This window comes from Aethalodelphis obliquidens, unplaced genomic scaffold (genome assembly GCF_003676395.1).
Source record: "Aethalodelphis obliquidens isolate GAN/ISIS:26980383/991018 unplaced genomic scaffold, ASM367639v1 scaffold80, whole genome shotgun sequence".
Lineage (NCBI taxonomy): Eukaryota > Metazoa > Chordata > Mammalia > Artiodactyla > Delphinidae > Aethalodelphis > Aethalodelphis obliquidens.
The window spans coordinates 2,535,407-2,560,999 of record NW_020838024.1 but is presented as its reverse complement, the minus strand read 5'-3'; the positions used below and the strand labels follow the sequence as shown (position 1 = coordinate 2,560,999).

Below are 25,593 nucleotides of genomic sequence, written 5' to 3'. Positions count from 1 at the left end.
ATATAAAGATGCCAATTTATTTGGATAAAAACACAACTTAATTCTTCTTTCATTTCAAAGCACATTGAAACTTCCCCCCTTATAGTGTAAAATCCAGTAAAGTAACTATTTCTAACAGATTACAGTTTTGCAATGATGACTCCTTCTGCTGACATGAAGTCTAATGGCTCCAGTATTTAGAGACGACTGCTAGAGTAATACATACCCAAAGGGAAAAGAAAAAAAAAGTGCTGCCGAGTTAAATCAAGTGATTTCTAAGCCTGGTCTGAGTTACCCTCCGTGACAGCTGAAAGTGAACGGTTCTTAAAGGAGGCTGGAAGGGGGAGGAGCCGAGTGGGCTAGGCTGATTAGCATATAGAGGCAGGCAAGAAATGGCGTTGGAGTTGCTTTGAATAATAGTGACCAAAGCAGGGATTCTAAAAAGATGCCCCAACGTTGCAGTCATTCTAAAAAGATGCCCCAACGTTGCAGTCATCACATATCTGACCTCTGCTACTTTGTTTGTAATTAAAACGAACGCTCACAGCAGGAGTTTATACCGCATGGATATTGATGTGTAAACCCGACATCTAAAGGAACTGCTAATGAGCTCATGGAAATCTACTGCTGGAACTTTCAGTTTCTGTAAACACCTTTGAGTCTTCAGAAGGGGGCCGTTTTAGAGCAGACTGCTGTCAAGGCAATTATTTGGAGTTCTGGAAGAAAAATAAAAACACAAAACATTATCTTTCCAGAGATGTATATCTGTTTCCCCTTAGATTATCTATTACTACTTCTACGTCATAAGACAAAGCTATTTCCAGTGTTTTCTTGTGCTGAAATAGCATACTTCATTGAAATACTGAAAATCGTTTATATTTCATTGAAATAATAACGTATTTCATTACTGCTTCAAGACAAACACCTTTCATTGAACTTAGGAACCTGCTACCTCTGAAGTTGTAATGAATGCTGGTAGATCCTACGCTTCAAGATTCACAGCTCTTGTAGCTTCAGAGATGAGGTGGTGGGCAAGGACAAGGAGAAAGGCAGAGCTGTTTAGCTTCAAAATCTGGAACCTGCAGCTTCCTGTGCACATTTGGAAACTGGTGCTAAGCTCGACACCCTAACTAGAAATTTACCTCCTAGCCGGATCCTGGTGGGCACCCTCATTTCACTTTGAGGCAATTAACGGTTCCCCAAGCATACTCTGAGCTATGAAAACTCTTATGGAATGTAAGTGCTGTTTCATAATTCTTATGATTTTTGTCAAACTGCTTTTACTATTTTAATAAATAGTTTACCTATTGCAGTTTTTTAGGTCCCTCAGAGTGTAACAGGTTATAGAAGTGTTTGGCTACATTGAAAGAGATTCCTGTTACTAGAGAACCATAGTTTCTGCTTTAAATGGCTGGTATTTATCTCCTGCTTCACAATGGTCATGGTAGGAGGCTGAGGTATTTTCTTGCTGAATTACATAAAGCTATCAATACGCTATCTAAAGCAATTCTACTCCAATAAAGGTGTTAAAAATTAAAAAAAATTGAAAAATTAAAAAGATATTTTAAATATAAAAGAAAAAAGAAGATGCTTATGTTGGCATTAAGTAAGAGTGAAAGAGGGCACCAACACTATGTGTTCCCCACATTTGTTGGTATCACAGAATCTAACAACATTAAAAAGTATTCGTAGAACTTATTGGGTTTGTTTTCATTGGAACGCTTATTATAGTAACAAAAATGTCTTCTGATTCATTAGTGAAATAAAATAATTGTGCTCTATATTAAATATATATATATATTCTACCTAGCTGTGGACCTCACTAAACGTATTATCATGTAGGTAAATCAGATAACCCATAAAACTGTAAGCCAGGCCTTGAGAGAAATGAATGTTTTAAAAAGTGTTTTACAATGAGAAAAAAAAAATATATATATATATAAGAAGAGAGAATAGCATAATAAGCCCTATGCACCCATCACTTGGATTTAGTCATTATTAGCTCATAGATAATCTTGTTTCTAATGTGTGTTTCATCACAACCACTTTTCCTCCTCTCTCCTCCACTGCATTTGAAGCATCCCAGACATAATTGCATTCATAAATATTTCAATATGTATTTCTAAAATGCAAGGACTTTGAAAAATAGAACCATAATAAAAGTGTCACCTTTTTAACAATTAAGCATGATTCCTTAATGTGATTAAATATCCAGGTGGTATTTTGCTCAAATTGGGACCCAAAAGTCCACACATTGTATTTGGTTGCTATGTCTCTCTTTTTTTTTTTTAATAGTAATCTTTTATTTATTTATTTATATATTTATTTTTGACTGTGTTGGGTCTTCATTTCTATGTGAGGGCTTTCTCTAGTTGTGGCAAGCGGGGGCCGCTCTTCATCGCGGTGCGCGGGCCTCTTCACTATCGCCGCCTCTTTTGTTGCGGAGCACAGGCTCCAGACGCGCAGGCTCAGTAGTTGTGGCTCACAGGCCTAGTTGCCCCGCGGCATGTGGGATCTTCCCAGACCAGGGCTCGAACCCGTGTCCCCTGCATTAGCAGGCAGATTCTCAACCACTGAGCCACCAGGGAAGCCCACTATGTCTCTTTAAGTCTTTTTTATTCTGTAGGTTTCTCTCTGAGAGGAAATGTTGCTTGAAAATTAGCATCTACATTTACCCTAATGCAGGGTCTAGTGTTTCAAAGAATTCCCCTAGATGCCTCCATTTTTCTTACTCACAAATGAATGTAAAGCTGGGAAAAAAGAGAAGGAAAGGAATGGTCAGCTGACCATAGAGCCAGCTTTCTAACCCCAGCACTCCCACTAGTGTACTGTGTAACCTTGAACTAGGAACTTAACATCTCTGAGTTTGTGTCTTCATTTGTCAAATGAAACAAATGTTTAGTAAGCAATGCAAGAAAGTATTCAACACTTGCTCTGTCGATATGAAGGCCTGGAAAGGGAAGGGGTATCCTGTTTTATCTTTGGCTAAAGCCTGAGAAGAAAAAATAGATTTAAAACTGAGAATCTGAGTAGAATTTGGGAGTGTATTTGAAAATCTAGGCCTTCAACTCTCAAACTTGGCTGACAACCATAATTACCGAGGGAATGTGGTAAAGTTAGAGAGTTTTGAGCCCCAATTTCAGAGTCTGGGGTATGGGGTATATATATAGTAAAAATATATATATGTATTTTTTTTACATAACTCCCACCCCCCAATGCCAGCATTATTGAGATGCAGTTGACACATAACACTGTGTAAGTTTAAGGTGGTACACGTGTTGATTTGACGCATTTTTTATATTGCAAAATGATTATCACCACAGCATTAGCTACCATCGCCATCTTGTCACACAGTTACCATTTCTTTTTTGTGGTGGGAACTTTTAAGATTTACTCTGTCCTAGCAATATTCAAGTATATGATATAGCACTATTACCTATAGTCACCATGCTGTACATTAGATCCTCAAACTTGTTAATCTTATAACCGGAAGTTTGTACTCCTTGACCAATAATACTCGATAACCCCTGGCAACCGCCACTCTACTCTGTTTCTCAGAGTTTGGCTTTTTTTAGATGGCATCAGTGTAAAGTCCTCTTATCAAAGTAAACAAGCATAACCTGCTTAAACAGATCTGGTTTGCTCCACTACTTCATTCATTATATCTTTCCTGAGGACTGATGAAACCAAACAAACACTCCCTAAACATAGTAGTTTCCAGTCCATGACCTAAGAGTATAGACACAGTACCGGGGAAAGCTTGCTGCCTGGTTCCTCCATGTCCCGCTGTTGTGTATCATTGAGTGAGCCCTGGGCAGTGACCCTGTGACTGAGTCGGGAGCAGGCTCTTATACTGCATGTTCTGTTACACTTCTGCTCTCAGAGGCCTCTCTGTTTTGACTCACCAGTTTCTATTGGAAATAAGCCAGTGTAGCTGAAAGCAGTATGTTACAGGAGTACTGTATGTGAAATAACATCAGATGTATCAACCATAGTAAGTATCAGCTATAATAAGCCATAGCCGTTACTTTTCAGACACACCACCAAGTTAGTAGTACACAATGGGCATGTTATATTTTGCTTTTTGCTTGTAAATAAAAGCAAAAAGTCAGAATACAAAAGGTGAAGTCTGCCTGGGTCAAGAAACAGGTGAATAATATCTTTGCTTGCAGTTCGTTTAAAAATGAGTTAGAATCCTCTGAAAGCCAAGCTTTTTCCCTTATCAGCTCTCTCTGATGCCAAAACGATGCCACCAGTTTCCTTGGTCTAGGTTCTTCCTTCCCTCCCATATCCTTTCCGCTTAACCTGTGTCTTTGTACTCCCACAAGAGTAGAGTAGAATGGTATGTCACAGGTAAACAGTTGATCTTATCAGCTGATGCTTTTGGAGTGATACTGGAAAAATTGATATTTGATTATTAGAATTCTCAGAAAGCTATGAATTCTAATCATAAGATATCAGTTTTATAATCTAAATGGTTCTCGGTTTATAGAAGAATTTTCTTTGTTCAATTGAACCATGTTTAAAAAGTATTGTATGTTACACATGCATTGTACATTAGTTCACAAGTGAGTTACTTGTTTAATAATAACTTGCCTTGTTTCAAAAGTATGTATGATACCTAGTTGACAGGTTTACCTACTCTTTGAGGGTCTTAAGACTGTTTTGAATGACAAGTATTATATATATACAAAGCAGTAGTATTGCATTCATCACTCTCATTCCTAGAGCATAAGATAAAAGACCCTTAATAGAATCCAAACACAAAACTATGAGGCCCTGGGCTGAGCCCAAAGCACTGCAGGAATTATTAAATGGTTATTGCAGTTCAAGACTGGTGAACTAGTGTTAAGACTTTAGATTTTCTATTGATTTTAAATAACAGATCCCTTGCTCCTCTGTATCAGCCAGTGGTAGATTTTTTTTTGTTTGAAATCCTCTTCCTTCCACCTAAGACATTATAGATGAGAATGTTGAGTTTCAAAATCTCACAATGACTCACGTAACATGTGTATCACAAAGTACCATCAAGGCAGGCTTTTGAAGCTGTTCAGAGTTGTGTTACTTTAAGTTACTGTATGTTATTAGCTCAAAGAATTTCCGAAGTAGTACAGTTAGCTGGACTCCCATGATTGCTATTTGTAGAAACAAAAGAGATGCAGATGGTTGTATTAGAGATTGTTTTGCTTGAATACTTACTCCTGTCAATAGATTCAGGAGGCTACACTGGCATAGCACCAAATTGCTTATTTATCAAAGTTGCTCACCATTCTGAAATTGCTACCATTGAACGCCAACATTTGAGTTTTGGTTATCAGAAATATTGCCACACTCCATGAACATTGCCTTGGCAGTTCAAACTAATTTTAGGTCTTTCATAGCAGCCTCAGATATGGCTGCCATAGGGCTCCCTCTGGAGGTCAGCAGAGTCCAAGGTCAGTTAATAAAATAGCCTTGGCCTCAGGATAAACCCATGTTTTTTCATCCAGCACCCACAAGAATGGGGTCTTATATTTGTGAGCTTAGGAAATGATTATCTGTATGTGAGATTGTAGGAAAGTTACCTGATTATGGGTATGATTTGATCATTGCTATGTTCTGATATTTAATCTCTGTAGCTTTACATTTCCCTATCTTTACTGAAGTCTTTTAGCCAAAGTGAAAACACAACAAAATAAAGCCAAAGATCAGAAAAATCCCGAGTTTTAATTTGCTCGTTCGTTTGTTTTAAGTGGCAAGGAAACACAGAGTACAGTGGTTCTGGTTCCATAATGTCCACCATCTGGGTAAGAGCAAATGTTCCTGCAGAGTCTGAATTCCATCTGAAAGTGTTTGAAGTACCCAGGAATCAGGGTCAGCAGGTTTGCAGAAGAACTGAAATCTCTGAAGGTAAATACTCATTAACTGGGATCATTTCCAAAATAAAGCAAACTAACTTGCACCAGATCAGACTCTTGTTACTTCATTTGAGTTTACGTTTATAAGAATAAAATAATAACTAAACTATGTTCCTCATCCTCTCCCTCCCTCCTTCCTTCCTTTCTTCCTTCATTTATTCATTTTCTCTCTTTTTTTCTTTCTCTGTTTCTTCTTTCACTCATTTCTTTTATGTTAGCTAGGTGGAATATAATATATAATAAATTAATTTAATTATTCTATATCTGGGATTTGTTTCAAAAATAATTTAAATGAAAGATATGAGGGGTATAGATGAAATAACATTGGTCATAAATTGATAATTATTAAAACTAAGGGATGGGTACATGGGATTTATTATACTTTCATGTCTACTTTTTTTTTTAACATTTCCACTATAAAAAGTTTTATAATTACTCAGTGAATCTAATTGAAATTGTACAAGAAATAGGCAATGTGCTAAATTTATTAGGATGTGGAGAGAAACTCTTCAAATTTCTCATTTTTTACTCCACATATTATAAAACATATACAAATATAGGAAATGTTAATATTCATAATGTATTCATGTAGTATGTAGTATTCATGTAGTATTCATGTAGTATAAGAATACAATTTATAAACAAACAAAGGAAACCACACTGGGGTACATTCTTAAATATCTGGGCCATAATCATCAAATTCAGAAACCTCTGTGGCAGAGAAAGAAGGCTGGACGTATGTGAAAATGACACTGTCATTTAAAGAGAAACAAACAGTCATTTTACTCATTACTTCTCAACTGTACAGATGTTCTCTTCTATACCATTTTTCTTATTTTCTTATTTTCTTATTTCTATTTCTAAAAATACAATTAGATTGTGTCTTAGTTTGGGCTGCTATACAAAATATCATAGACTAGTGGCTTATACACAACAGAAATCTCTTGTCACAGTTCTGGAAGGTAGACTTCCGAGATCAGGGTACTAGCATGATAGGTTCTTGTGAGAGTCCTCTTCCAGGTTGCAGACTGCTGACTTCTCACTGTCCTCACACAGTGGAAAGAGGGTGAGGGAGCTGTCTGGGGTGTCTTTTATAAGGGCACTAATCCCATTCATGAGGGCTCCCTCATGACCTAATCACTCCCCACAGGGCCTACTTCCTATCAGCATCACATTGGGGGGATTACAACATATGAATTTGGGAGAACACAAATATTCAGTCCATAACAGATTGTATTTGCAAAGATGGAAGAGAGTTTTCATCCAAATTCAGCTCCTTAATGAGGCATTGAGGAAAAAATACCTACGAGCTTTTTGTATTCCCACATACATGACTTCAGAGGCCTGCCCACAATATTCAATGAATATTAACTAACTTCTTACTGTAGAACTACAAACACAGACAGATCTATGAGTGTGTGAGCACACACACGCGCACACACACACACACACACACACACACGTATGCCCCTTATCCCCCTGGCATTCACAACTGGCATGTGAGAATCAGGTGTTGTAGCTCAGACTTTGATCTTCAGCTTTAAATAACAACAGCACCTAGTGAGCTGCAGGTGGGAAATCCTAGACCAGTTTCGGGGCTCCCTGAACATTTGCATCAGTAGCAGCGCCATTGAAACCACTCCCTAATTTCTCATGAGGACCCAGAGTGGCTGGGCTTGAAGAAGATGGAAGGATCAGAATATAAGATCCCTCTCATTGTCTCAGAGATCCAGTGGGGTAACCATATGAGAGTGGTAGAGGGTAAATCAAGAAAGAATCAGCCTTCCACATCCATCATTTGATTATTTCTCGATTTAATGGGAGCTTGAAGCTCTCCCAGGAACTCCGAAACCTGGATTTACGTGTTATTGGCCCAATTAGGTGAAACTACTAGCACGTTTTTCTGTATATTACACATATCAGTTACATCAGCAAACATACTTCTTCACTGTCACCTTTTTGAAGTAAACCTGTATAGACAGTCAATCCTAAACAGAAACTTTAAGAAGGCAATAGAGAACAGATATTTTAAAATTACTTGTAGGAAAGACTAATCAAAATAGCAGGCCAAGCACACACTTCCACATCCATTCAAATGATTAAAAATTGTACAAAGAGAAAAATTTTAAACATAGATGTTTAAAATATAGACGTTATACATTAGAAAGTTATCTTCATGTATCTGCCATAATTGGACAAGAAACTATGAAGACTCACAAGAAGATAAAAAAGAGAAGGAATCTAAACAATAAGAGTGGAGTAAAGCATGGTAGAGAGGAAGCTTGGGGTCAATAAATATAGGTAACATGGGCAATCATCACATATTAATGAAAAAACTGCGTGTGGAACAGAGGCATTTAGCCACAGGATAAATGCTGACAGTTGTCCTTTTTTTTTTTTTTTTAAACATCTTTATTGGAGTATAATTGCTTTACAATGGTGTGTTAGTTTCTGCTTTATAACAAAGTAAATCAGCTATACATATACATATGTTCCCATATCTCTTCCCTCTTGAGTCTCCCTCCCTCCCACTCTCCCTATCCCACCCCTCTAGGTGGTCACAAAGCACCGAGCTGATCTCCCTGTGCTATGCGGCTGCTTCCCACTAGCTATCTGTTTTACATTTGGTAGTGTATATATGTCCATGCCACTCTCTCGCTTTGTCACAGCTTACCCTTCCGCCTCCCCATATCCTCAAGTCCATTCTCTAGTAGGACTGTGTCTTTATTCCCGTCTTACCCCTAGGTTCTTCATGACATTCTTTTTTCTTAGATTCCATATATATGTGTTAGCATACAGTATTTGTCTTTCTCTTTCTGACTTACTTCACTATGTATGACAGACTCTAGGTCCATCCACCTCACTACAAATAACTCAACTTCGCTTCTTTTTATGGCTGAGTAATATTCCATTGTATATATGTGCCACATCTTCTTTATCCATTCATCCGATGATGGACACTTAAGTTGCTTCCATCTCCTGCCTATTGTAAATAGAACTGCAATGAACATTTTGGTACATGACTCTTTGAATTATGGTTTTCTCAGGGTATATGCCCAGTAGTGGGATTGCTGGGTCATATGGTAGTTCTATTTGTAGTTTTTTAAGGAACCTTCACACTGTTCTCCATAGTGGCTGTACCATTTCACATTCCCACCAGCAGAGCAAGAGTATTCCCTTTTCTCCACACCTTCTCCAGCATTTATTGTTTCTAGATTTTTTGATGATGGCCATTCTGACAGGTGTGAGATGATATCTCATTGTAGTTTTGATTTGCATTTCTCTAATGATTAATGATGTTGAGCATTCTTTCATGTGTTTGTTGGCAGTCTGTATATCTTCTTTGGAGAAATGTCTGTTTAGGTCTTCTGCCCATTTTTGGATTGGGTTGTTTGTTTTTTTGTTATTGAGCTGCATGAGCTGCTTGTAAATTTTGGAGATTAATCCTTTGTCAGTTGCTTCATTTGCAAATATTTTCTCCCATTCTGAGGGTTGTCTTTTGGTCTTGTTTATGGTTTCCTTTGCTGTGCAAAAGCTTTGAAGTTTCATTAGGTCCCATTTGTTTATTTTTGTTTTTATTTCCATTTCTCTAGGAGGTGGGTCAAAAAGGATCTTGCTGTGCTTTATGTCATAGAGTGTTCTGCCTATGTTTTCCTCTAAGAGTTTGATAGTTTCTGGCCTTACATTTAGGTCTTGATAAAAGAAATTAAAGATGATACAAATAGATGGAGAGATATACCATGTTCTTGGATTGGAAGAATCAACATTGTGAAAATGACTATCCTCCCAAAGCAATCTACAGATTCAATGCAGTTCCTATCAAACTACCACTGGCATTTTTCACAGAAATAGAAAAAAATTTTCACAACTTGTATGGAAACACAAAAGATCCCGAATAGCCAAAGCAATCTTGAGAACGAAAAACGGAGCTGGAGGAATCAGGCTCCCTGACTTCAGACTATACTACAAAGGTACAGTAATCAAGAGAGTGTGGCATTGGCACAAAAACAGAAATATAGATCAATGGAACAGGATAGAAAGCCCAGAGATAAACCCACGCACATATGGTCACCTTATCTTTGATAAAGGAAGCAGGAATGTACAGTGGAGAAAGGACAGCCTCTTCAATAAGTGGTGCTGGGAAAACTGGACAGCTACATGTAAAAGTATGAGATTAGAACACTCCCTAACACCATACACAAAAATAAGCTCAAAATGGATTAATGACAGTTATCCTTTAAGAATGTGAGTTATCGGCCTGGAAAAAGCTTTTAAGCTGGGACCAGAAAGAGAAGGAGAGCTGGAAATGCCCTAGGACCACCCTCTCTCACCTCCTGGCTGGAAAAAGATATGGAGAGAGACTGGAGAAGAAAGTAGATCTGTTCAGGAAAGAAGTACACTAAAGGCTTCCACTTCTTTGCAGTCACTCCTCCTTTGCAGTAATGGGAGGATGTCTGTCTGCTCTGTATCCATGAACCCCAAAGTGAAGTCTGTCAACACAACTAGCACACTGACACAAAGTATGAAGTCAGCCCTCAGGAGAAGACCTGCCGGGGGAAAAGACCCATGCAACTGCAGAGGAAAGTGATGCTAACTCCCAAAGCAGTGACCTAAATTTTTACTCATAAATATGAATGGCTAATGCAGCATCATCAGATATTTGAGAAAAACCAGTAGAAGAAAGGAAAAGGACCAGGATTAAGCAAAGGGTTAAGCAAACAGAACAGATTTCTCTGGAAAAAATAGAAATAATGCAGAAAACCAAAGAGAACTTAAAAAAAATAATTTTATTTAGTGTCCTCAGAGAGAGAAAGGATATTCCATCCATAATACAAGAATAGGTCACCATGAAAATAATGAGCTATTATGGCAATATAAAAATTATTTGAAATTAAAAATATAATTGTCAAAATATTTTTAATTACTAAAAACTGACTTGAGTAATAAACATAATTTAAGATAGAATTAGTCGAATAGAAGGTAAAAATAAAGGAAATCTCAAAGGTGTGCAGAGCAAAAAGGCAGACAAAAATGTGTAAACAAACTGAAACATGGAAGTTCAGTGTAGGAGGTTCATCTACTCCTCCACTTACTAGTTGTGACCTTGGGCAAGCTGCACGTTACTAATATCCAACCTTAAATGTGGATTTACTGTTTGCCAGTACTAAGTCCTGATACATATTAACTCATCTCATCCACTCAGCATTCCTCTATCTGTAGGATATCTTTCTATCTGCCATGATCTACTACACCCTTGATTTGAGGAGCTGGATGCTCTGTAGTACTTTCACCTAATAAATTAGTCTCTTTATAAAATACCAGTTAAGTGACATAGAGAGTCCACAACCTACATTTCACCCCTCCTTTCAAAGGTTAGCCAGGGATTCTCTCTCTGCCTCCCTGCAAATTGTGTGGTGTCTGTGGTAGAGGGAAAACATAAGGCACAAACATAGAAGCATCTAGTCATACAGCCAAGAAATCTCAGAGACAAGAGTCAATGCCAAAACAGGCAGTGGTAATCCACTGACATGTGGTTTTGGCCTAAACAGAGCTTCAAATAATACTGAATTAACAATCAACCTTTCTTTTAAAAGACTTGTAGATTTTGTCCAAAATTCTAAATTGTAGTTTCTTATGACAAAATTGGAATATTTGCCCCCCACCTTCCAAAAAAGCAACAAGTCTGCTAATTAAGGCAGGCTATTGTAATAAATAGACTCTAAAATATAGTCCCTCAAAGAAGATAGAAATTTCTTTCTTTCTCACATAGTAGTCCATAGATGAGCAGGTGATCCAAACTGAATAGGTGGCTCTATCTGAGGTCCTCCACGAACCCTGGTGGCTTCTAATATTTTGTTCCAAAAGAAACATTTTTATTAAACTTTTTTGATTAAAGAAATGACTACCAACACCAAAAAACAAATTTTTTGCCTCCTGCAGATATTCAGATATTGAATAAATTGAGGCAAATTTACATCTCCTGCATCTTGCAGATGACAAATAGAAATTTAAAAGCACTAATATTTATAAAGTACTGTTTTGAAGATTATAGATAAAGATATAGTAAAACAAAGTGAAAACCAATAAAAAGTCCTCTGCAAAGCATTACATGTGACCTATAATGACCTGCATGGTGCTAAAGAAGAGAGAAAATATGCAATGCTCTCTCTTCATTAGAACACAGGTACCTCATTTGTACTAACTGCAAATGTTAACCTGATAGTACCTTCATATTCTTATTCACTCTGTAGTGGACATTGTTGAATGCCTGCCTAACAGCCATTTCCTCCTCTCCCCTTGTTGACAGAACTCTGATCTTGTGCAGCCATGTGCTTCAGGGGAGCTAGGCCTCATCCCCATCATCAGGGATTATTCTGACTCATCATGAAGATCCCATTCTCCTTGCACTAAATATTTGTGAGAAAATAAATGCTTTGAATACAGCCTGGCTCTAATTTGTACCATGTCAAATAGCTTTTATGATGAATAGAAATGATACTGATAAAAATTAAACATTTAGTATCATAATTTCCAGGAGAGAGAAGTCATTCCATCAACATGGACTGGCTTGGAGCCATCCCTGCAGCTGCTTCACCTTTCACTATGACAGTGCTGAGAGCAGCAGGACCCTTGTCTTTGGAAACAGCACACACTTTGCCAATATCAATACAATACTTGTTTAGCTCTGACCTTTCTACATCTCCATTCCTCTTATTATTGCATGTAGTAGTCACTGGTATAGGAATCTGTACCCAACAAAGATGCCCCTGGGCTTTTCATACTCTGTGCTGTCCCTGAAATGCCCTTTCTCTTGCCTATTCATTCTTCAACACTTAGATACCCCGGCACCACCCTCTTCAGGACAGAGTTAATCACACCCTCTTCTGGTCTGGAACTATGTTTTGAATATATTTCGGTCATTGTACATATTATATTTCCTGATAATTACCTGTACGTATATGTTTCTTCTCAGTAAGATAGGAGTGCATTGGGCTTAATTATGGTGCTTTTGTTTTGTTTTTGTTTTTGTTTTTTGCGGTACGTGGGCCTCTCACTGTTGTGGCCTCTCCCGTTGCAGAGCACAGGCTCTGGACGCACAGGCTCAGCGGCCATGGCTCACAGGCCCAGCCGCTCCGCGGCACGTGGGATCCTCCCGGACCGGGGCACGAACCCGTGTCCCCTGCATCGGCAGGCGGACTCTCAACCACTGCGCCACCAGGGAAGCCCAATATATGGTGCTTTTATTATTTATTTATTTATTTAAATATATTTATTTATTTGGCTGATCGAGTCTTAGTTGCAGCATGCGGGATCTTTAGTTGCAGCATGTGGGATTTTTTAGTTGCAGCATGTGGGATCTGCACATGCTGATCGAACCCATGTCCAGGGATCGAACCAGGGATCGAACCCATGTCCCCTGCATTGGGAGCATGGAGTCTTAACCACTGGACCACCAGGGAAGTCCCTATATGGTGCTTTTAAATTAGAAATAAATAGAAGAAAGGAAAGGAGCCAATAAGAAAGAAAAGAAGAAGGGAGCGAAGGGAAGAGGAAGGAAAGAAGGAAAAGTGTTATGGTTTCTTTCTTTTTCCTCGATGAGACCACGATGAAATAACCAACCTGTCAAGTGTTTAGATCCTAGCAGATTATTCCCCAAATTGGGAAAATTTCTGCTCCATCCATGGTTAAGAAACCAAGTGGAAGAAATTGCATCCAAATTTTCTAGAAAAATTGTTTGGGAAAAGTAGATTAGATGACTGTAAAGAAGTGGTTGATACCATACACAAAAATAAACTCAAAATGGATTATAGAACTAAATGAAAGACCAGATACTATAAAACTACTAGAGCAAAATATAGGCAGAACACTCTTTGTCATAAATTGCAGCAATATCTTTTTGGATCCACCTCCTTGAGTAATGGAAATAAAAAGAAAAATAAGCAAATGGTACCTAATTAAACTTAAAAGATTTTGCACAACAAAGGAAACCATAAACAAAACGAAAAGACAACCCACAGAATGGGAGAAAATATTTGCAAATGATGCGACCAACAAGGGGTTGATTTCCAAAATATAAACAGCTCTTGCAGCTCAATATCAAAAAAACTAACAACCCAATCAAAAAACGGGCAGAAGACCTAAATAGACATTTCTACAAAGAAGACATACAGATGTCTAAGAATCACATGAAAAGATGCTCAACATCGCTGATTATTAGAGAAATGCAAATCGAAACTACAATGAAGTATCACCTCACACTGGTCAAAATGGCGATCATCAAAAAGTCTACAAACAATAAATGCTGGAGAAGGTGTGGAGAAAGGAAACCCTCCTACCCTGTTGATGGGAATGTCAATTGGTGCAGCCACTATGGAGAACAGTATGGAGGTTCCTTAAAAAACTAAAAACTAGAGTTGCCATATGATCCAGCAATCCAACTCCTGGGCATATATCCAGAGAAAACCATACTTCAAAAAGATACATGTACCCCAATGTTCATTGCAGCACTACTTACGATAGCCAAGACATGGAAGCAACCTAAATGTCTATTGACAGAGGAATGGATAAAGAAGATGTGGTACATATATACAATGGAATATTACTCAGCCATAAAAAAATGAAATAATGCCATTTGCAGCAACATGGATGGACCCAGAGATCATCATACTAAATGAAGTGAGTCAGAGAAAGACAAATATCATATGATATCACTTATATGTAGAATCTAAAAAAAATGATACAAGTGAATTTATTTACAAAACAGAAACAGACTCACAGACTTAGAAAACAAACTTATGGTTACCAAAGGGGAAAGATTGGGGTGAGGGGTAAATTAGGAGTTTAGGATTAACATATACACACTACTATATATAAAATAGATAATCAACAAGGACCTACTGTATAGCACAGCAAACTCTACTCAAAATTCTATTATTAACCCATATGGGAAAATAATCTGATAAAGAATATATATATATATATATATATATGTATAACTAAATAACTTTGCTGTACACTTGAAACTAACACAACATTGTAATCAACTATACTCCAATATAAACTAAAAATTAAAAAAAAGAAGTGGTTGACATTTGGAATAAACAGAAAGAATAAAGTGCTACTGACCTAAGAGGCAAAGTTAGACTTTAATATCATTTAAATGAGATCAGGTTCATTGAATTGGAAGGGCTGTGAAATCAGGCAGGCCTGCTGGAATCTGGGCTTCACCCCATGCTGGCAGTGTGACCTTGAGCAGCTTACCATCTGCCAGCTTCTGTTTCTGCATTAGACAAAATTAGTACAGTAATACCTGTCTTATAAGATCAATATGTAGTCTATATTGGGTGAGATAACTACATCTATCTCAATGCTGGGCACAAGCCGTTTAGATGTTAGCATCTTCCATGCATAGCAAGTACTAACTTAGAATATATATATATACGCATGTATATACATACATATATATACACACGCACACACATTTCTTCCCACTAATATATATATGTACTTATATTTAACATACATATATACGTGGTGTGTATTATATATATATATGTATATATACATACACACACACACACACACACACACTTGACCCTCAAACAAAGTGGGGGTTAAGGGCAACGACCCTCTGAGGAGTGGAAACTTCCTGTATAATTTAGAGTTGTAGCCGTGGTTCCCGGTATCCGCATGCAAGAACTGAACCAATTGTGGATTGTGTAGTACTGTAGTATCTACTGGGAAACAACTGTGTATAAGTGGACCTGTGCAGTTCAAACCCATGTTGTTCAAGAGTCAACTGTATACTTAGATATATAAGTATATATATATATATATATATATATATATATACTTAGAAGAAATATGTATACATATATATGCACACACATGTAATGAGCTGGGGAGGACTCATGGTGGAAGTGGGGATACTGACCAGGATGAGAGGATTGCCCTGGCTGGTGAATAGCGAAGAAGTTTTTAGGGCTGTTGGGCCAGCTCATACATATTCTGATTTCTACTCTGTAGTGATTCTTTTAGGATGAGTCAACTCTCCATAGAACCAACATTCCCAGGCGAATTTCTTCCACCTAATTTGAAGCCTGTGGATTGCACAGGCCTCAGTAAGGGGGCATGAAGATTCTCTGAGGACAGGGACCATGTCCAGTTCAACTTTGGGTCCCAAGTGTGGCGCACTGAGACTGGCACCCCAGAGGTGGCAGTGAATTTCATCAGAAGAAGGAACTTGTGAAATCACGCTAAGGTTCTGCCTGAGGCCTAACTCCTGAGATTTACATCAAAGCAGAACCCAGAAGTTCTTGCCAAACTTTTCTTTGATGACATCTTTTTAAGACCTGCATAATATCAAGCAGGAAAGAAGTAGGGCTTCATTCTTCCTTGACTTACCTCACATTCCCATTTTCTCTCAGTGCAAGGAAACCTTTGTCAGCTCTGTGGCTGAGACAGCAGCCTTTCAGCTGTAGGAATTTTCCAGTTGCATGAGAGAGCTTCATTAGAAACCATCTGTACTCTGCAAAGGAATAAAAAGAAGAAGAAAGAGAGAAATGATGACTCCAAAAAACAGATATTTTTGCTTTTTCTTTTCCTGACTCTATTTTCACGTGTTATTAGCTGTATGTTTAAAATTATGTCATTGTTTATGATTTATAAAGTTCTAAATAAAATACTGTTTACAGTTGCGCAAAGCACAGAAGATGTTGACTAAATATGATGGAAAGATGGCGATAGCTCTCCAGTCTGAACGCAAGAGGAGAGCCCCGCTGGGAGCTGACTAACATGATTTGTTTAGTCAGCGTTTGGCAGCCCCAGTGAAGGACAAACACAGCAGATACCAAGTGGAAATATCTGCACTACATGTCAGAGAGTCAGCCAGGCTTGATATAAGAAATAACATTGTTTGAGGGAATTAGAATTAAGAAATGAAGTATGTATGTAAGTAGGAACTGTTTAAAAACTATTAAGTAAAAATATATGGTTTCCCCTTTTAAAACTCCTTTGAAACAAACTTTATAAACCTCATTTTGAGTTTATAAGTAGGCAAGCATTTAGTAGTTTAAAGAGACATATTCACTTAAGTTCCAAAAGGCTGACAGATAATTAAGATACCTGAATTGTCTAGCAGAACATGGCAGAGATTTGGTTTCAAAATTGTTTCAGGTAAAGTATTACATTTCAAAAAAGTCTCTGTGTGGTTTGGGAAGCTGATTCACAGACTTTGGAGTCCACCTGGTATTATGTTCTAGGCCAAAAAAAGGCATGAAAGTCATGAAAGAAGTGACGTCCTCCCACCCCCAATGTGATGTAAAGCCTGTTCCACCACAGCCAGATGGTGAACAGTTCTTGGATTGACTCATAATGGCCTATAAGGGCCCTTGTACACCTCCAGTGGCAGAAAGAACTCACCAGGCAAACTGTGTAACAGAGCTTGTCCAAATTCTTAAAGGGATTCAGGATCTGCTGGGTTGGATCACAGGCCATGGAGAACAGAATCAGAAGATATTCATTCATTCGGCATCATTTCTTGCCTACTAGCTCAGTAATTCTCAACCCTGGCTGCACATTAGAATCCCCTGGGGAATTTTAAAGCATTCTGATGCTTGGGCCCCACCGCCAGAAAATTTGAATATATTGATTCAAATTAGAGCTTGGGAGCAAATATTTTTCAAGAGTTCCCCAAAGTGATTCAAATTAATAGCTGGGATTTTAAAACATGGCTCTAGACTATAAATTCCTTGAGGGCATGCTTACTACCACCACTCATCTTAGCATCTACTGTAATGCCTGGTCCATGGCACATGATAAATATTGTTGAGGTGAGTGAAATAGAATAAAAACAAAGGGTTCTCTTCTAAACCAAGATCAGCAATGTTGCTGCCAGTTCTTTATGTTTATCTCTACACCTTGATACATACCAGTGGGTCGCATGGTACTTGTTAGCACAGTACCTCATTTAGACCTGGCGAAGTAGGGCCCACACTTTGGAGGGCCTTCCTCGAAATTTCTAAGTCTCTTCCAGTGCCTATGATTGACTGGGAATGGCAGTGCCCTCTTTGTTTCTGCACTCTCTGTTTTGCCTGTGTGCTCAACCAGATACCTCCAGGAGCTTCTAGTTTCAGGAGAGAGGGATTTGACAGACAGCAGTTCCTACAATCCTGATGTCCCCACAGATATTGAAGCAGATGTTGAGTTTGAAAAGTACAATTTCTGAACCTTGTGTTTTAAATAAGAACATTAAGAGTGTCACAGGGATAAAAATTACATTCAGTTATTTATGTGTTTGATCCTGCCAAATAGATGCTTGGGAAAAGCAAAGATTCTCAACTTCCGACTTTCCTGAACAGAATTTGAATTTAAATGACAAATGCTTTGTTATTAGGGTTTCTCTTCCAGTCCTTTTAGTTTCTGAATGTCTTCATTTGTGGTAAATACAGGGAAGATTCCTGTTAGTGGCAAGATTGCAAAATAGAGAACAGATTTTCCCAGGGTGTTTTTTTTTTTTTTTAAACATTTATTTATTTATTTGGCTACATCTGGTCTTAGTTGCAGCATGCGGGACCTTCGCTGTGGCATGCAGGGTCTTTCGTTGTGGTGTACCGGCTCTTTGTTATGGCGGGCTTGCTTCTCCCTAGTTGTGGCACGCGGGCTTCAGAGATCGCGGGCTCAGTAGTTGCAGCATGCGGGCTCTCTGGTTGTGGCACACCCCACGGCATGTGGGATCTCAGTTCCCTGACCAGGGGTCAAACCCCCGTCCCCTGCATTGGGAGGTGGATTTTTAATCTCTAGACCACCAGGGAAGTCCCTCCCAGGGTGTTTTACTTAAACACTTTACTTTCACTTAAACAAATAGGGATGAAGAAGAATCATGTTTAAAAGTATCCTGCCAGGGGTTTTGTGGGAGAGTGGGTTTTATAGCATCAGAGGTGTTACTGGTTGATTCAGACCAGTCATCCAGCCAGTTGTAGTGACTTTCCAAAGCTATTTTGGGAACCTAGAACTCTCCATTTTCACCTCCCCTCATATTACCACCAAAGAGATGTACTGGAGAAGTTGATAAACTATTAATTGTGACAATAACTTGAGACATCAATCCACGAGTCTTACTTTCTTCCCTTTGCTACAACAAACCCCTTCCTGGATCAGAGAACAGACATAAATACAGATGTATAGGATCAATAAGGACCAGCCAGGTATGAGACAAAAACACTGGGGGAGTCAGAAGTCAATTAGATGCCCTACTCCACCTGCTAGAGGACAGTCTACAGAGCTATTGGAGAGAAAGACTGGGGTGACTCCTTGAAGAAATCTTGGAGTGTTAGAGTTGGAACACATTCTTTTCACACCCTCACTCTCTTCAGAAAGGAGAGCGCTTGTCGTGATTTCCTATAAAGTGGATCCGCAAAGAAGATCCTGTGAAGTTCAGGGGAACACCTGAACACAGGGACTTGCTGAGCGGCAGAACCCACTGGCACGTCCGGGGCTGCCAGGGCACAGGCAGAAGACATCAGAGAGCTTTGGACACAGGCAGAGGGCATCAGAAAGAGGACAAGTCAGGAGAGGCCACAAATCACCTCCCAGTTTTCCACAGAGCCAAGGTGGTTTTAATGGTAAGTCCAAGCTTCCCAGTGGCCCAGAGGTCCCATAAGATGGTTGGAAGCATAAGTCATCTTGCTAAGCAAACCCCCATTCCCTGGATACACATGCAGCAAAGGGGCAAGTACCAGGCTTACTTAGTCCCAGGGAGGAGGGGCCCCTGTCCTTGACTCCATGATCGAGAGCGTTCTGCATATTGCCAACAAATGCATTTGCCAAAACTACATGGTACTGCTGCCACCAGGGATCTGAGATTAGAGCTGGCACAGACTGACACTTTTCAGGTTCCAGGGAAAGCTTCTTCACTCCTTTAGATACTCTAAACAAAAGGCAATTGTGTCCAAAGCCCTGAAGGTTTGTGGGCTGTGCTTCTGCAGAGGTTGCTTGGAAGTACAGGGAGGATTTTAGCAGTGCATTCAATGCAAATACTTCAGGGAGAAAAAAGACAAATTTATTTATAAGCCCTTTCTCTCAAATAGTATGAGTGCAGAAGATTCCTTTATAATGAAATATTAGTTCCCTCACAGTGTCAACTGCCCATTTTCTTCTTCTTCCTCATGTTTTAGTTTGTACTTCCAAAGGTGCTCATAAATTTGCCCAGTATTTTCAATAGTTAACCTGATAGCTGAGAAACAACTGTAGTATTGTTTATATAATCCTTAAATGTGTATATATGTAGGTCTAGTTGTAGCATGCATGAAACATGATTCCTTTCCTTTATACTGGCAATTTCATGGGCATTAAATTCTAGAATGACAAATCCTTTTACTTTTAAAAAAATATTTAATAAGATTTAATTTAAATGCTTAAAAATTTTCAGTTGAATTGATACACTATAATTTGTAGTTTGCCTTTTAATTTTTTTTGCCTTTTAATTTTAATAAATAATTTAAAATATTTTAAAAGAAATCTTACTTATTTTAGAATTAAAAACTAGTTTTATTTGTTTACATCTATTTTAAATTTTCTTGAAATTAATCCAAATTTTATACAGGTTAAATATAATTACATTTTATTTTTTAATCTATTTAATTATTACTGACATAAGAATACAAGTTACGTGTGAAAAAAGTTTTTTGAGAGTTAAAGAAATTCACATTTATTTATATGTGTGAAAATTTTGATTATATCAACATAATTAGTGCCTTTACTTGAAGGTCAAAAAATTTAGATTCTAGGAAACAAATATATATTAATTTCTGAACTATTACTCATCCAAACATAGCCAGCCCATCAAGAGAACACTCAGTCATGTGTAATCCAAATTAAATCTAATTGATTTAATTGATATTTTGCTAACTCTAAGCTTTATATATATTTTTCTGATTTGTTCTTACAAAGTATATTTTCAAGTTAGGACAATAGAACATATTTCATTTAACAATTTGTCAACTTGATTAATAATTCTTAAATATATAGACTTAAGGTATGTGGGCCTCCATTTGCCTCAGGCCTTATAAAGGTTGGGTCGGAGTGAAGGAGTTCTGCCAAGAGAGACTCATGGCAGACCACCACTCTGGGGATGAAGCAGAAGTGAATCTCAGGATGCCAGGAGCATACAAAGATTCCTCAGCCAGCAGGAACACACCCACAACCAGACTGGGTGATGACCTTGCCAGCTAGAATCAGCAGAGAAGTGACTGTAACCAGCTATTCAGTTTCCTGCCCACTGTCCTGTGTCAGTTAGCTCATTTTTCCTGCTCTTCCCATCTCCCTGAAGCCTTCACAAAAGTCAAGCATGAGATTCTGCCTCTGGAATTTCAGTAAGCATTGGGAGTGAAGGCAGTTTGAAGAAAGAATTTTGAACTGGATAGTGATTGAAATAATAGTACCTGAATCTGACCACAGATATACTAAATTAGATGGACACTTACCTGATTATACTATATTTTATTTTCCTGCTGTAACAGAAATGGGGGCTTGTAAAAGGAAAATGGGCACCAATACAAAAACTGAGTTTCAGATTTGCCAACATCTGACTTGCACTTTTACAATGCATACCTCTTACTAGTAGCACCTTACTGGAGAATAGAACACCTTTTAAATGGTAGAGATCAGCAAAGGTAGAAGGATGGGGATTATTGATTTCTTGGCTTGACACAGTAATTTGTAATCTGAGCTGTACAATAGAATTATCTAAAGGCTTCAGAAATAAGCCAATTTCCTTGCCTCACCTCAGACTAATTGAATCTGAATCTCTGGATATAGGGCTTAGTATCTTAGTAACTCAGGTGATTCTGGTAAGTGACCAGGGTTGTAACGCACAGGGCAGGTCTGCCTGGTCAATTCTTTGCCAGTTTTATATCTGTTCCTAAATCTTGTCAGATTCACCAGTTAATGCTGCACTCTTTCTTCTCTCCCTATCTATGTTGTCTTGGTCTGAAATCCTGTCAACTGATTAGGTCCTTTGCCTCAGGTGCCTTGCACAACAATTTGTTTACTGAGGAGTGTGACAGTCATAGCAGTGACCTGGGAAATAAGCCTGTGTCAAAGCCAGTTAGTCTCACTGTTTCTGTTTTAATGAAGCAGATCAATTAAGAGGGCTGCACTGGAAAATTTCTGAGCTGCCAGACCAGCAGTCCTTCGGTGATTAGGCACCAAATTCATTCATTCATTCACTCATTCAACAAGCATATATTGAGCACCAACTATGTGCTCAACACTGGAAATAAAATGATGAATAAAGATACAATCTCAACCTTCAAAGAACTGTTTTTTATTTGTCAACTCAGAAATCAGTTATTTCTCAGACACCTGGAATTTACCTGTTCTTAGTCCCCAAACTTACCACTCCTTTCTAGACTATGGAATTTGATAGGCCAGTATTTTTTTTTTGAAGAGTCACCAATTTTTAATTTTACAAGGTAAAAAAAATCAAGTGGAAGTCTTTTTAACACACAAAACTTAGCAAGTATATCATCTCAGCATAAGGAACTGCCATTTAAATGAAATAAATTTAGCTTCATGAAAAACTCTACACTATTTTTTTCTCATTTTGCTGCCTCCCAACAACCTTTCTCTGAAACATTTGTTTAAAACCAAATAACTAACTTTCTTTCTTTTCTTTTTCCTTTCTTTCCTGATAATGAATAGTACCAGTTATCCTTCTCCAAATAAATATTCTAGGAAGTGAATTATACTTCTGGCCAAGATGGAGTAACAGGACCAGATTAATTCTCCCACCTTTAAACAATCAATAAATGAAGAAAATATACGAAGCAATAGTTTTCAAGACACTGGATATCATACATTGAATAACTGTGATTCCTAAAAGAAAGGAGACAAGTGAGATGAGCCCTATATTTACCCTTTCTTGCTGTCTTAAGAGAGATTCCAGTCTGTAGTGCAGAAAAGGGAAAAACCAGGTGGAGCCTGAATGATTCCCTGACTTGAGAGGGAGCTGAAAGTCTGGCATGAACAAGGTGACTAGAGTTCACAGGAAAGAGTACTGGGAAAGAAAAAGCTGTACAGAGCTATCTGAAGATATGAAGAGTTTTCCTTGAATCTTCAGTTGAGTACCGATGAGCATATGCATGTGAGGAACCTGCCTTAGACCAGGGACAGAATCACCTGGAATGGGTAGAGGAAGAGTGCCTGGCCCTTATACAGGATCAGAATAGTTCTTGTACCCAGAAATCACACTGGAAAACCTCATGATTCATGGGGCAATGGGTAAAGTACTCAGAAAGATGTTGCCTTGGTAGTGGCAAATAATTTGTTCTATACTGAGGACTGTTCTGATCCCACCTAATAAATCATAAAGCAAGACTTGAAAAAATCAAATTCTTTCCACGTAACATAACTATGCCCCAGAACAAAGTGCAAGAGTATTTATGTAAGTATCATAAAAGTAAAACATATAACAAGGTAAAATGGATAATGACTGCCATCAAATAAAAAATTACCAGGCATGCAAATTATTACTAGGGATCAGAAAAGATGCAACCTCATAGTAAAGGAAATAATCAGTCAATCGAAATAAACTCAGAACTAAATATGTTAGAATTAGCAGACAAGAATATCGAAATAGTGATTATAACTATATTTGATATTTTCAAAATGTAAAATGGAGACATGAAAGATATAAAAAATAGACCCAAATAGAAATACAATGTCTAAAATAAAAAATACACTGGGTGTGATTAGCAGAAGATTGAACATTGGAGATAAAAAAAATTAGTGAATTTTCAGGTAGACTGATAGATACTACCTAAAATGTAATGTGTAGAAAAAAGAGATTTTTAAAAAGTGAACAGAGTGTCAGTGAGCTGTTGGACAACTTCAGGTGAACAAATATATGTGTAATTTGATTTATCAAGAGATGAGAGAATCAGGGGAAGGCAGAAAAAATATTTGAAAAAATAATAGCCAAAAACTTTTCAAGTTTGATGAAAATTATAAACCCACAAATTCAAGCACAAGAAAAATAAAGAAAACTACACCAAGGCACATCATAATCAAATTCTTCAAAACCAATGACTTATATACTGAAAACAATAAAACATTGCTTAGAAAAATTGAAAACCAAAATTAATAGAGATATATTGGATTGGCCAGAAAGTTCGTTCAGGTTTTTCCATAACATCTTAAAATGTTACAGTGAACTCTTTGGTCAACCCAATATATTGGATATGAATCTAGAGATATATTCATGGGTTGGAAGACTCAGTATTATTAAGATTTCAATTTTCTCCAAGTTGATCTGTAGATTCAACACAATCCCAATCAAAATTTCAGCAGGCTTTTTGATAGAAATTGACAAATTGATTCTAAAATTCAGATGGAAATGCATAGGACCTAGACTAGCCAAAATAATTTTGAGAAAGAACAAAGAAATTAGAGGACTAACACCACTTGGTATCAAGACATTACAAAGTTACAGTAATCAACTCAATGAGATGTTGGCACCAAGATAGAAATATAGATCAATGGAAAAGAATGAGCCCCCAAATAGATGAACACATATATACACAACTGATTTTTGATAGAAGTATAAAGACAATTCAATGAGGGAAAAAACAGACTTTTCAACAAGAGATGCTGGAGATTTGGATATCCACAGGCAAAAAATTGAACTTGGATCTGTATCTCCCATCACCATACAAAAATTAAGTCAAAATGGATCATAGACCTACATGTAAAACCAGGAACTGTAAAACTTCTAGTGGAAAATAAAGGAAAAAAAAATCTTTGTGACCTTGGATTAGGCAAAGATTTCATAGATAGGATATGAGTGGCTTATAGGTATGAGTCATAAAATGAATGATATGATGTTATGACTCATTGGCATGAGTCGTAAAAGGAAGTGATATATTGAACTCTGTCAGAATTTAAAACTTCTGCTCCTCAGAGGACACTGTTAAGAAAATAGAAAGACAAATTACAGACTGGAAGAAAATATTTATAAATAATATATCTGATAAAGGATTTACATCCAGAATATAATAGCAAACTCTCAAAATTTAATAAAAAGAAAACAACTCAATTTTTATTGTTTTAGAATCAATTTCAATTTTGAAAAACAAGGCTTTTTTTAAAATGTCTTTAGGAAAAGACAATTTATAAATTATAAAAAACATAATTTAAAACCAGAATTTCTGTCAAATAAACTCTACCTTAATTTCCAAGCCACTGTGGCTACAAGAGACAGATATCAATATATAACAAATAGGACAACAAAGAGAATTGGGACTAAAACTAAATAAACAAACAGATAGTTACTAAAATAAAACTCTTAGCCAAGTCAGTTGCAAAGAGATATGCAGAATACTTATAGAATGAGTTGCATCTTAAGATATATTCAGCAATATCTTATACTCTATTGGCTACTTAATAAACTGATGCAAAAAAAAATTTTTTTGTAAGAGTAGAGGAAGGCAGATGGGCTGCACATGCACAATGCTTTTATTACCTATGCATGAAAACATCAAGGTCATCTCCTGAGAGCTGGGAAAGGGAAGATGTCAGTCATCCACGGGGAAGTGGAAAATATAGAGAAGGCTGGAATCATCATATGCATGGTATACATAGAAATACATTTAGAAATTACCAGATAATCCAAATTAAAAATACTTTGATCCTATCTTCTTAAGCCAATGAGAAATATCTT

The 25,593-nt window shown here is 37.5% G+C and overlaps 1 long non-coding RNA gene across 1 annotated transcript in view; it reads left to right on the top strand.

Moving 5' to 3' along the window:
* Positions 1 to 25,593, top strand: part of LOC113612638 (uncharacterized) — a 96,489-nt gene that overhangs the window by 54,051 nt on the left and 16,845 nt on the right. The gene's annotated exons all lie outside the window — the stretch shown is intronic.